Genomic DNA, 8940 nt, shown 5'->3' with positions numbered 1-8940 from the left:
TTATCAAGAAGAATCTCCATCAGAAGGTTGAGAAGTATAATTGTTTCCGCCAGGATGAGAAGGGTGTGTTATGGTTCAAAAGCAGATTGGTAATTCCTAAGGACCAGGATCTCAAGAAGAAAATTTTGGATGAGGCTCATCTCTCCAAATTCTCTATGCATCCGGGAAGCACCAAGATGTACCATGATTTGAAGCTTTTATACTGGTGGACCAGAATGAAGAGGGAGATAGCCCAGTATGTATCAGAGTGTGACACCTGTCAGAGGGTTAAGGCAAGCCACTTGAAGTCCGCTGGAGCTTTGCGACCACTGTCCGTACCTTCGTGGAAGTGGGACGATATCAGCATGGATTTCATTGTGGGTCTACCCAACACCTCCCGTCATCATGATTCAATTTGGGTTATTGTGGACCGATTGACGAAAGTGGCACATTTTCTTCCTGTGCACACCACGGATAAGGCTCAGAAGTATGCAGAATTGTATATCGACCGGATCGTGTGTTTGCATGGATTACCTCGGACCATTGTTTCTGACCGAGGAGCCCAATTTGTTGCCAGATTTTGGGAACAATTGCAAGAGTCTTTGGGAACCAAGCTAATCAGAAGTTCAGCTTACCACCCACAGACTGATGGTCAGACGGAAAGGGTAAACCAGATTCTGGAAGATATGCTGAGAGCTTGTGCGATCGATTGTGGCGAGAACTGGGATAAGCACCTCTCCTTGGCAGAGTTTGCTTATAACAATAGTTATCAATCCAGCCTAAAGATGGCACCTTTTGAAGCTCTCTATGGAAGAAGGTGCAGGACACCACTCAATTGGTCTCAGCCTGGTGAAAGAGAAGTTTTTGGACCTGATTTGGTGACTAAAGCCGAAAGGAAGGTCAAGCTGATCAGGAAGAATCTAGAAGCTGCTCAGGCCAGGCAGAAGAGCTATCATGACAGAAGAAGGAAACCTCTCCAGTTCGAGGTGGGAAGTTTTGTATACCTCAAGGTATCACCCACCAAGGGAGTGCAGAGGTTTGGAATTAAAGGCAAGCTAGCCCCTCGGTACATTGGACCTTATGAGATCATTGAAGCATGTGGACCCGTGGCATACAAGCTGAAGTTACCTTCAAAGATGTCTGCCATTCACAGTGTATTCCATGTATCTTAGCTAAAGAAGTGTGTTCGATTGCCGACTGAGATTCTAGCAGAGCCAGAATTGGAGATAGAGCCAGATCTCTCGTACCAAGAGTACCCCTCCAAGATTCTGGATTGCAAGGAAAGATCAACTCGGGCTAAATCGATCAAGATGTTCAAGGTCCAGTGGAGTAATCACTCAGAGGAGGAAGCTACTTGGGAAACCGAGGAATTCTTAAGATCCAACTTCCCCGATTGCCTACCTAAGGAAGCTGGTATGTAATCACCCCCAACCCCTCCTCCTGCCTTTCGAATCTAATTTCCAAAAATATCATCTTAATTCAGAACGAAGTAACTATAAAGTAAAACTTAAAAGGACTTCCTTCTGAAGTTGCAAAGAGAATGACATTCGAAGAGCAGTTTATCCTAATAATAACAATCATCACCCTTTTTCCTATCAGTCTCACCCTTCGCTTCACCCCGAGAGGACTCTGGCCTGAATCTCGGGACGAGATTCCTTTAAGGGGGGAAGGCTGTGACACCCCAGTGTCACCTAGGGTTTCTCTTAAAAAGCCAAACCAAGAACCATTACTTTATGTGAACCAAAGTAAGCATGAGCATCAAAATAACTTAAGTGATAAGAATTCACCAAGTATATGTTTAAAAGTGTCATGATCAAAACAATTGAGTCTTTGAAAAGATAAGAATGTGCAACCCTAATTAAGAACTCTAAGTGAACCCCATGAACAAAATTCAAGAAAATAAGCAAAAGGGAATGAAAAGTTTAAAATTTTGAGTTGAGCCAATTATATAAGTTAAAGTATATTTGATAAGCAACAAAATAGATTGAGAAAGCTTAGCCAAAATAATTCAAGAAAACCCCCAAATCAAGCTCCTTTTGTTGGGACTCATTGGGAATTCTGAATTTCAGAATTCTGAAATTCAGACCTTGAGCCAAAGATCAGGGATGTTCACCTTGATCCCTAACTCAAATCCTAATGGCCCCATTGACAAATTTGTGTCTAACTAACCCCTCTGTCGTGTGCCAGAAGATGGCATTGGGACGCGAGCCCTAGACACGACAAAACTTGGGTTTTGCCTCGGGTTTAGGCAGGGAGACAGACCAGATTTCCTGGCTCCATATCTCTGCAACCAGTAGGCAAAATCCTATGACCTCCACACAAGAACGGTAGCTTGTAGGGAGGAGAAGAGGTTTCGTGCACTGGCCAAGGCGAGAGCAGGCTCGGATGAGCGACCACACGCGCCAGAGCTTGGGCAGAACGCACGGGCACACGTGTTCGACCCTGGTCGGCACGCCAAAGCTCGCCCAACCCGCGCGCGCGCTCGCCCCGGCGTCCGGTCACGTCCGCCGCGCGCCCACGCCCTCAGCCGTGCCCGCCCGCGCCTATAAAGCCTCCCCGAGCGCACCTCTCTTCGCCCCGCACTCACCCTCACCGGCCAGCCACCGTTCCTTAGCTCCGGCGAGCGTATTTCCGCCCGCCATTGCCGCCAGAGCTACGGCCACCGTGGCCAGCCCACTCCAGCCGCCCTCCAGCCCAACCTGTGCTTCGGCTAGCTCCGCCAGTAGCCCGTGAAGCTCGCCAAGCCCTCGGACCCGACCGGACTTCACCGGAGGCCCGAGATCAACCTCACCGGACTTCGGTCTTCCGCCGCCGCGCGTGGACCGAGCTATCCAGTGAGTCTCCGCCCAATTCCTTTCGCTCATGTCTTCTCTGGCATCCCGTGGACCTCTCTGACCTATTTGATTGAACTACCTCGCCGTGATCAGGCCGGTCTCCTCGCCGCCGACGAGCATCCCCGCCTGCGCGCGTGGACCGACCAACTCCGGCCATCTCCGTCGACGTTCCGCACACCGTTGTGATCCCCGCGACCTCCCCTTCACCCTCGACCACTTCACCGGAACAGTCTCGCCGCCGGTAAGCCCCTCCGCCCTTTTCTTCGCCGCGGCTACTGTTTGAGGTAGAAGAAGGACCTCGGGTTAGGTTTTGTAGAACCCGAGGGGTTTTCTGTAATGTCAGCGACCCATATGAATAGTAACCTAAGGACTGATTCGCGAGGAAAACCTAGAAAAACCGCCAGGGACCCCAGTGCAAAGTGGTTTTCCCTTTAATCAATTCAATTATCCTTTTAAAATAACCAGAGAACTTAGAAAATTCATAACTCGATGAAACCTTAATGAAAAGCTGTCAAACCAATTTTGCTAGCTCTGGAATATTATGATCTATCATTTAAAATTATTAAACCATATGCTTCTGTTCTAAATTTTAGAGCTTAAAATTAAAAACAGAAACCCCCTAAACCTTGTTTAATTAAGAAAAAATAGTTTTTCTTCTGTACTGAGCTTAAGAAAATTTGTAGATGCTTATACCCTAATTAGACACTATTTAAAAATAGTAGGAGCCCCAGCATTAGAGATTATGATGTAGTTATTCATTTAAAGCCATTTTGTCCAAAACTTAGAGAAAATCAGAAAAGCATTAGAAAATGTTGAACAGTGATTAGTAATATTTTTCCTAGTTTACTTATGCAACCAAGAACCTAGGAAAAATGCAGAGACCATTAATTAGGACCAGTTTCTAATTAAGATGCTTTAATCAGCCTTATGTAGACTGAAAATCAATTATTAAAATTGCAAAACCATAACCAAAGTGGTTAACAAAAATCCAGTGAACTTATAACCACCAGAGCCCCACTACAAAAATACAGAGCACCCCAGCCTAACTTTTTAAGTAAGGAGAATAAATACAAAGTGGTAATAAGGCATTTTCCCAATAAATCATAAACAACCTCAAATAATGAGATAATGGGCAACCAAAAATTAGCTAAGTCTATGATGAGATAAACCACCAGAGAAAAATACAAACCCATGAAAAAGAAGTGAACCCATGCCTTTTGCTAGCAATTTGTGAGAAAGACCATTTGACTTAAATAATGCAAACCACCCCTTCCCTTAAGCAAAAAGAAACCAAACTCCAGAATGATTGCTCTTGCACAAAATACTAGCTAAGAAAAATAAGAACTCTGTTGTTTGATGTTTTTCAAACATAGTGGTAGTAGAAAGCACCCCTTTGGCTAGAAACCTTAAGAAAATCATAGGGAAAGAATAAAAGGGTATTAATGACTAGAAATTTGTATCAAGTCATGTTATGACACCTAAAAGCCAGCAAAAATAAGTTTTAAAGAATTACCCACTGTTAAATAATAGTTGTAGTTCAAAGTACCCCTTCTGCCCTAAAATTTGGTAATTTTGTCCAGAGAAAACCATTTACTTTCTGAACCCCAAATTTTGAGACAGAGAATCATACACCAGTAGCAAGCCACTGTAATGTTTTCAGAATTTTTGGAATTCTATAAAAGCAACTTGTAGTTCAAACCTACTCCAAAACATTAAAGAGAATAAAAGAAAAGAGAAGAAGGAATAAACCTCATCCCATTAAAACCAACCCAATTTACTAAGTATACCACTAAAAGGGTTTTACATAAGTAAGGTTAACTTGTTTAAATTCAAAAGACCCTACATCTTTAAAAGATGTAAATTCTAAAGCACATATGGTATCATGCATATATCTTACGCATTGCATTCATTAGATTGTAATCTTGCCGACGGAGAGTACGTGCTCATCCCCGAGCAAGGACCTGTCCAAGAGGAGGACCAGGAGCAGGCTTCAGAGGCTGCTATTGAGGATCTCCCCGCAGCCCCAGCAGTTGAAGGCAAGCCCCGGTTTTTATGCATAACCATGTTATTATATGCTACTTTACTACACTTAATGCTTGTAGGACTGTAATGTGCACTTAAGTGTAGGAGTTGCTTGAAACCTCTAGTTGCATGAACTTAGGACTCCTTTTTGAGATGAATACTAGTATGCTAGGTCGAGTAGCTGCTTGCTAATCAGGATCTCGGTAGAAGTCGAGTGATTTTTCTAGCACTCGCGCGAGGTCAGGAATTGATTGTATTCATCTTGATAATGGGATATATGTTGGTCTATGGACTTGGATCCAGGGAGGATGCCTTGTCCATAAGACGGGAAAAATGAATTAAGGATTAATGTGTGGATACCTGAGTCAAGCTTTTGAACGTACTAAGCACATGCCGGGAAAAATGGTAACCGGTAAACCTAGTACCTGAGTGAAGCCGGGCGCGGACTTTATCCCTCATGCGACCTGAGACTGGGTCTCCCATGCTAGCTATGGTGGGTACAAGTGCGGTCACTGCACGGCGGCAGCCGGGGTCAGTGGAGCATTGTATGCCAAGGCGGTGAGGCCTGGACGCGAACGGGGAATCGATGGGGACGGTTGTCATGTGTGGGGTCGGAGTACCCTGACATGCCGTGTGTTTAGGTTTACCTTGCAAGGTTTAAAACTCGATTCGAATCGTCTGCTTCTCGCAGCTAATGAGACTGCTTGATTCCTTGTACTGCATCGAGTAAGAAGTGAAATGTGGATTACATGAGATAACTTGTTGATTGAACTAATTGCTTGTTACCATGTATGCTTAGAAGGAGCAAATCTAGCTAAGTTAATGATGGTAGAAATTGAAAAGCTAAAAGTTGATTTTAGAAACAGCTAGCGCTTTTGGCAAACCAAACCCCTCAGCCAAACAGCTGCATAGTCTAGAGGTAGAGGAGTAGACTCCTCACACCGGTTAAGTCTAGCTGAGTATTAGTATACTCAGCCTTGCTTGTGGCACCATTTTTGCAGGTACCATGCAGGATGTAGTTGATGGTGTGACTTGGCCTACCACCCTGCCACCGGGTTGGACGGTCAAGTGGGATGTTGCTCCGGCAGGAGAGGAGCATGAGGAGTAGTGGGCTAGGCCTTGCCCATTTCCTCGTTACCGACGACATCGATTATCCGCTGCACTTTAATTTGTGAACTTTATTTGCTACTCCAAAAACTCCGATTTATGTAATAACTCCGTACTTAATTTGAGGTTTCCTGTTTTATTGTATTTCTTCTGTGACTCACCTTCGAGTTAGATTGTGGAATTTGATCCTGGTTAAGTGGCTCTATCAGACGAGATCTGAGGGACTGACGGGTTATTCCGATTTAAGTGTGTTACGGCCCCTGAGGCGTGACTTAGGCACTTAAGCTGGAATAATCGGGTGGTTCTGCCACAGAACCTGGATTAAATTGTAGCATACATGTGTTTATGCCTTTGATCATGTTCATTCTGCATTTTGTTGCTTATTGTGGTGCTCAAGTTGTACAAACACTCCCTGGACCTCACAAGTCCGTTGCAAAGTGATGCACATGCTTAGGGGGAGATGTGTTACAACTTGACCCTTTGAGACTAACTATATGCTTGAGTTTGCTTGATTTAGTCTCGAAGGAGAATTGAAAGGGAAAAGGTGGACTTGGACCATGAAAGACTTCCACTGCACTCCGATGAGAGAGTAACTTATTCCAAGTCCATCTCACGTACTCTTATTGCCTTTGTATTCTTATTGAAGATTTTGGTGAGGCAATGGGGTTAAGGGCCAAAGTTAATCCCGTTTTGGTGCTTAATGCCAAAGGGGGAGAAAATAAAGGCCAAAGCAATAAATGGATCAGCTACCACTTGAGAGATTTTGAAAATAGTAGAATAGAGCTTTTGGTTTGTTCAAAACTCTTGCATTGTCTTGTATTGTCTCCTTTGTCAAAAGTTGGCTTCTTGTGGGGAGAAGTAGTGATTATGGGAAAAAGGGGGAGTTTTTGAAATCTTTGATCAATCTCTTTTGGAATGACTCTCTTTATGCTTCAACATGTGTGTTTGACTTAGAGATAGAGATTTGAGTTTGATTTGCAAAAACAAACCAAGTGGTGGCAAAGGATGATCCATATATGCCAAAAATGAATCAAAATTGATTTGAGTTCTATTTGAAGTGATTTTGCACTTGTTCTAGTTGCTTTATGTTGTGTTGGCATAAATCACCAAAAAGGGGGAGATTGAAAGGGAAATGTGCCTTTGGGCCATTTCTAAGCATTTTGGTGATTAAGTGCCAACACAAGTGCTTAAATGTGAATCTATGCCCATGGATGAACAAAGTGCAAATCACAAGTAAAGGTATGTTTCTAAACCTTAGTACATTGGTTTTGTGTACTAATATATTTGTCCAAGTGTTAGAAACAGAGAGAAGAAGAAAAGGAGAATGTTGGCTGTGTACAGCCAACAGGCTGTTTCGGTCTGAGGCACCGGACTGTCCGGTGGTGCACCGGACAGTGTCCGGTGCGCCAGGCTGCCTCGACCTGAAGACGCCGCTCTCGGGAATTTGCGGACAAGTAAAGGTATGTTTCTAAACCTTAGTACATTGGTTTTGTGTACTAATATACTTGTCTAAGTGATAGAAATAGAGAGAAGAAGAAAGAAGAAGAGTTGGCTGTGTACAGCCAAAAGACTGCTTCGGTCTGGGGCACCGGACTGTCCGGTGGTGCACCGGACAGTGTCCGGTGCGCCAGGCTGCCTCGGGCAAAGACGCTGCTCTCGGGAATTTGCCGACGGCGTACGGCTAAAATTCACCGGACTGTCCGGTGTGCACCGGACTGTCCGGTGAGCCAACGGTCGACCGAGCCAACGGTCGGCCGCGGAATCTGCGCGCGACACGTGGTCTGGCCAACGGTCGGAAGGAGGCACCGGACTGTCCGGTGTGCACCGGACTGTCCGGTGCACCAGATCTGCAACGGTCGGCAACGGTCGGCTGCGCCTGTTAAGGAAAGAAATCGGGCACCGGACAGTGTCCGGTGTGCACCGGACTGTCCGGTGCGCCCGACGACAGAAGGCAAGGATGGCCTTCCAGATTTGTTCTCAACGGCTCCTAGCTGCCTTGGGGCTATAAAAGGGACCCCTAGGCGCATGGAGGAGAACACCAAACATTCCTTGAGCACTCTTGATCACTCACACATCAATCTTGCGCACTTGTTCGACATTCTAGTGATTTGAGCTCCGTTCTAGTGTGCTAGTCTTTCGAGCTCAAGTCTGGGTCTTGTGTGTGCGTATTCGCTGTGATCCTTGTGTCGTGTGTGAGTTGCTAATCCTTCCCTTGCTCCGTGATTCTTTGTGAACATCTTTTGTAAGGGCGAGAGGCTCCAAGCTGTGGAGATTCCTCGCAAACGGGATTGAGAAAAGAAAAGCAAGAACACCGTGGTATTCAAGTTGATCATTGGATCACTTGAGAGGAGTTGAGTGCAACTCTCGTCCGTTGGGACGCCACAACGTGGAGTAGGCAAGTTTTGTACTTGGCCGAACCACGGGATAACCACCGTGTCATCTCTGTGATTGAATTCTCGTGATTATTGTGTTTTGACTCCCTTCTAGCCACTTGGCATAAACTGTGCTAACACTTAACCAAAGTTTTGTGGCTATAAGTTTAAGTTTTACAGGATCACCTATTCACCCCCCCCTCTAGGTGCTCTCAACAGGCTCCTCACATCCTGCCCGAGCCCGAGCCGCCTCCCGTGGCGCCTCGCATCGATCGCCGGAGGGGGGGCGCTTGGCACGGTCGGCCGGATCGGGTCTGACGGCGGCAACGCGACGACCACCGCAGGAGATAGAGCAGGCACCTGCACAGTGTCCGGGGCTCCGGCGCGCGGTGCGACTGCGAGCTAGGGTTCGCGGGGTGCGGCTGTGGCGTCGTGATTGATTGAGGGGCGAAGGAGGGGCGGGAGCAGGAGGAAGGGGGCGTAGGGGATGGGGAAAGGTGACAGCCTTAAAGCGGAGACAGAGACGTGGAACAGCGGCAGCAGTCGTAGCTGTAGCTCGCAATGCAGGCGGCGAGAAGGGATCACTCGCAGCAGTGGCACTGTGCTGCCGAAGCAGACAGCCTATA

Source organism: Zea mays, chromosome 7, assembly GCF_902167145.1.
Source record: "Zea mays cultivar B73 chromosome 7, Zm-B73-REFERENCE-NAM-5.0, whole genome shotgun sequence".
NCBI lineage: Eukaryota > Viridiplantae > Streptophyta > Magnoliopsida > Poales > Poaceae > Zea > Zea mays.
The sequence above is the reverse complement of the archived record's forward strand: the minus strand, read 5'-3'. Positions refer to the sequence as shown.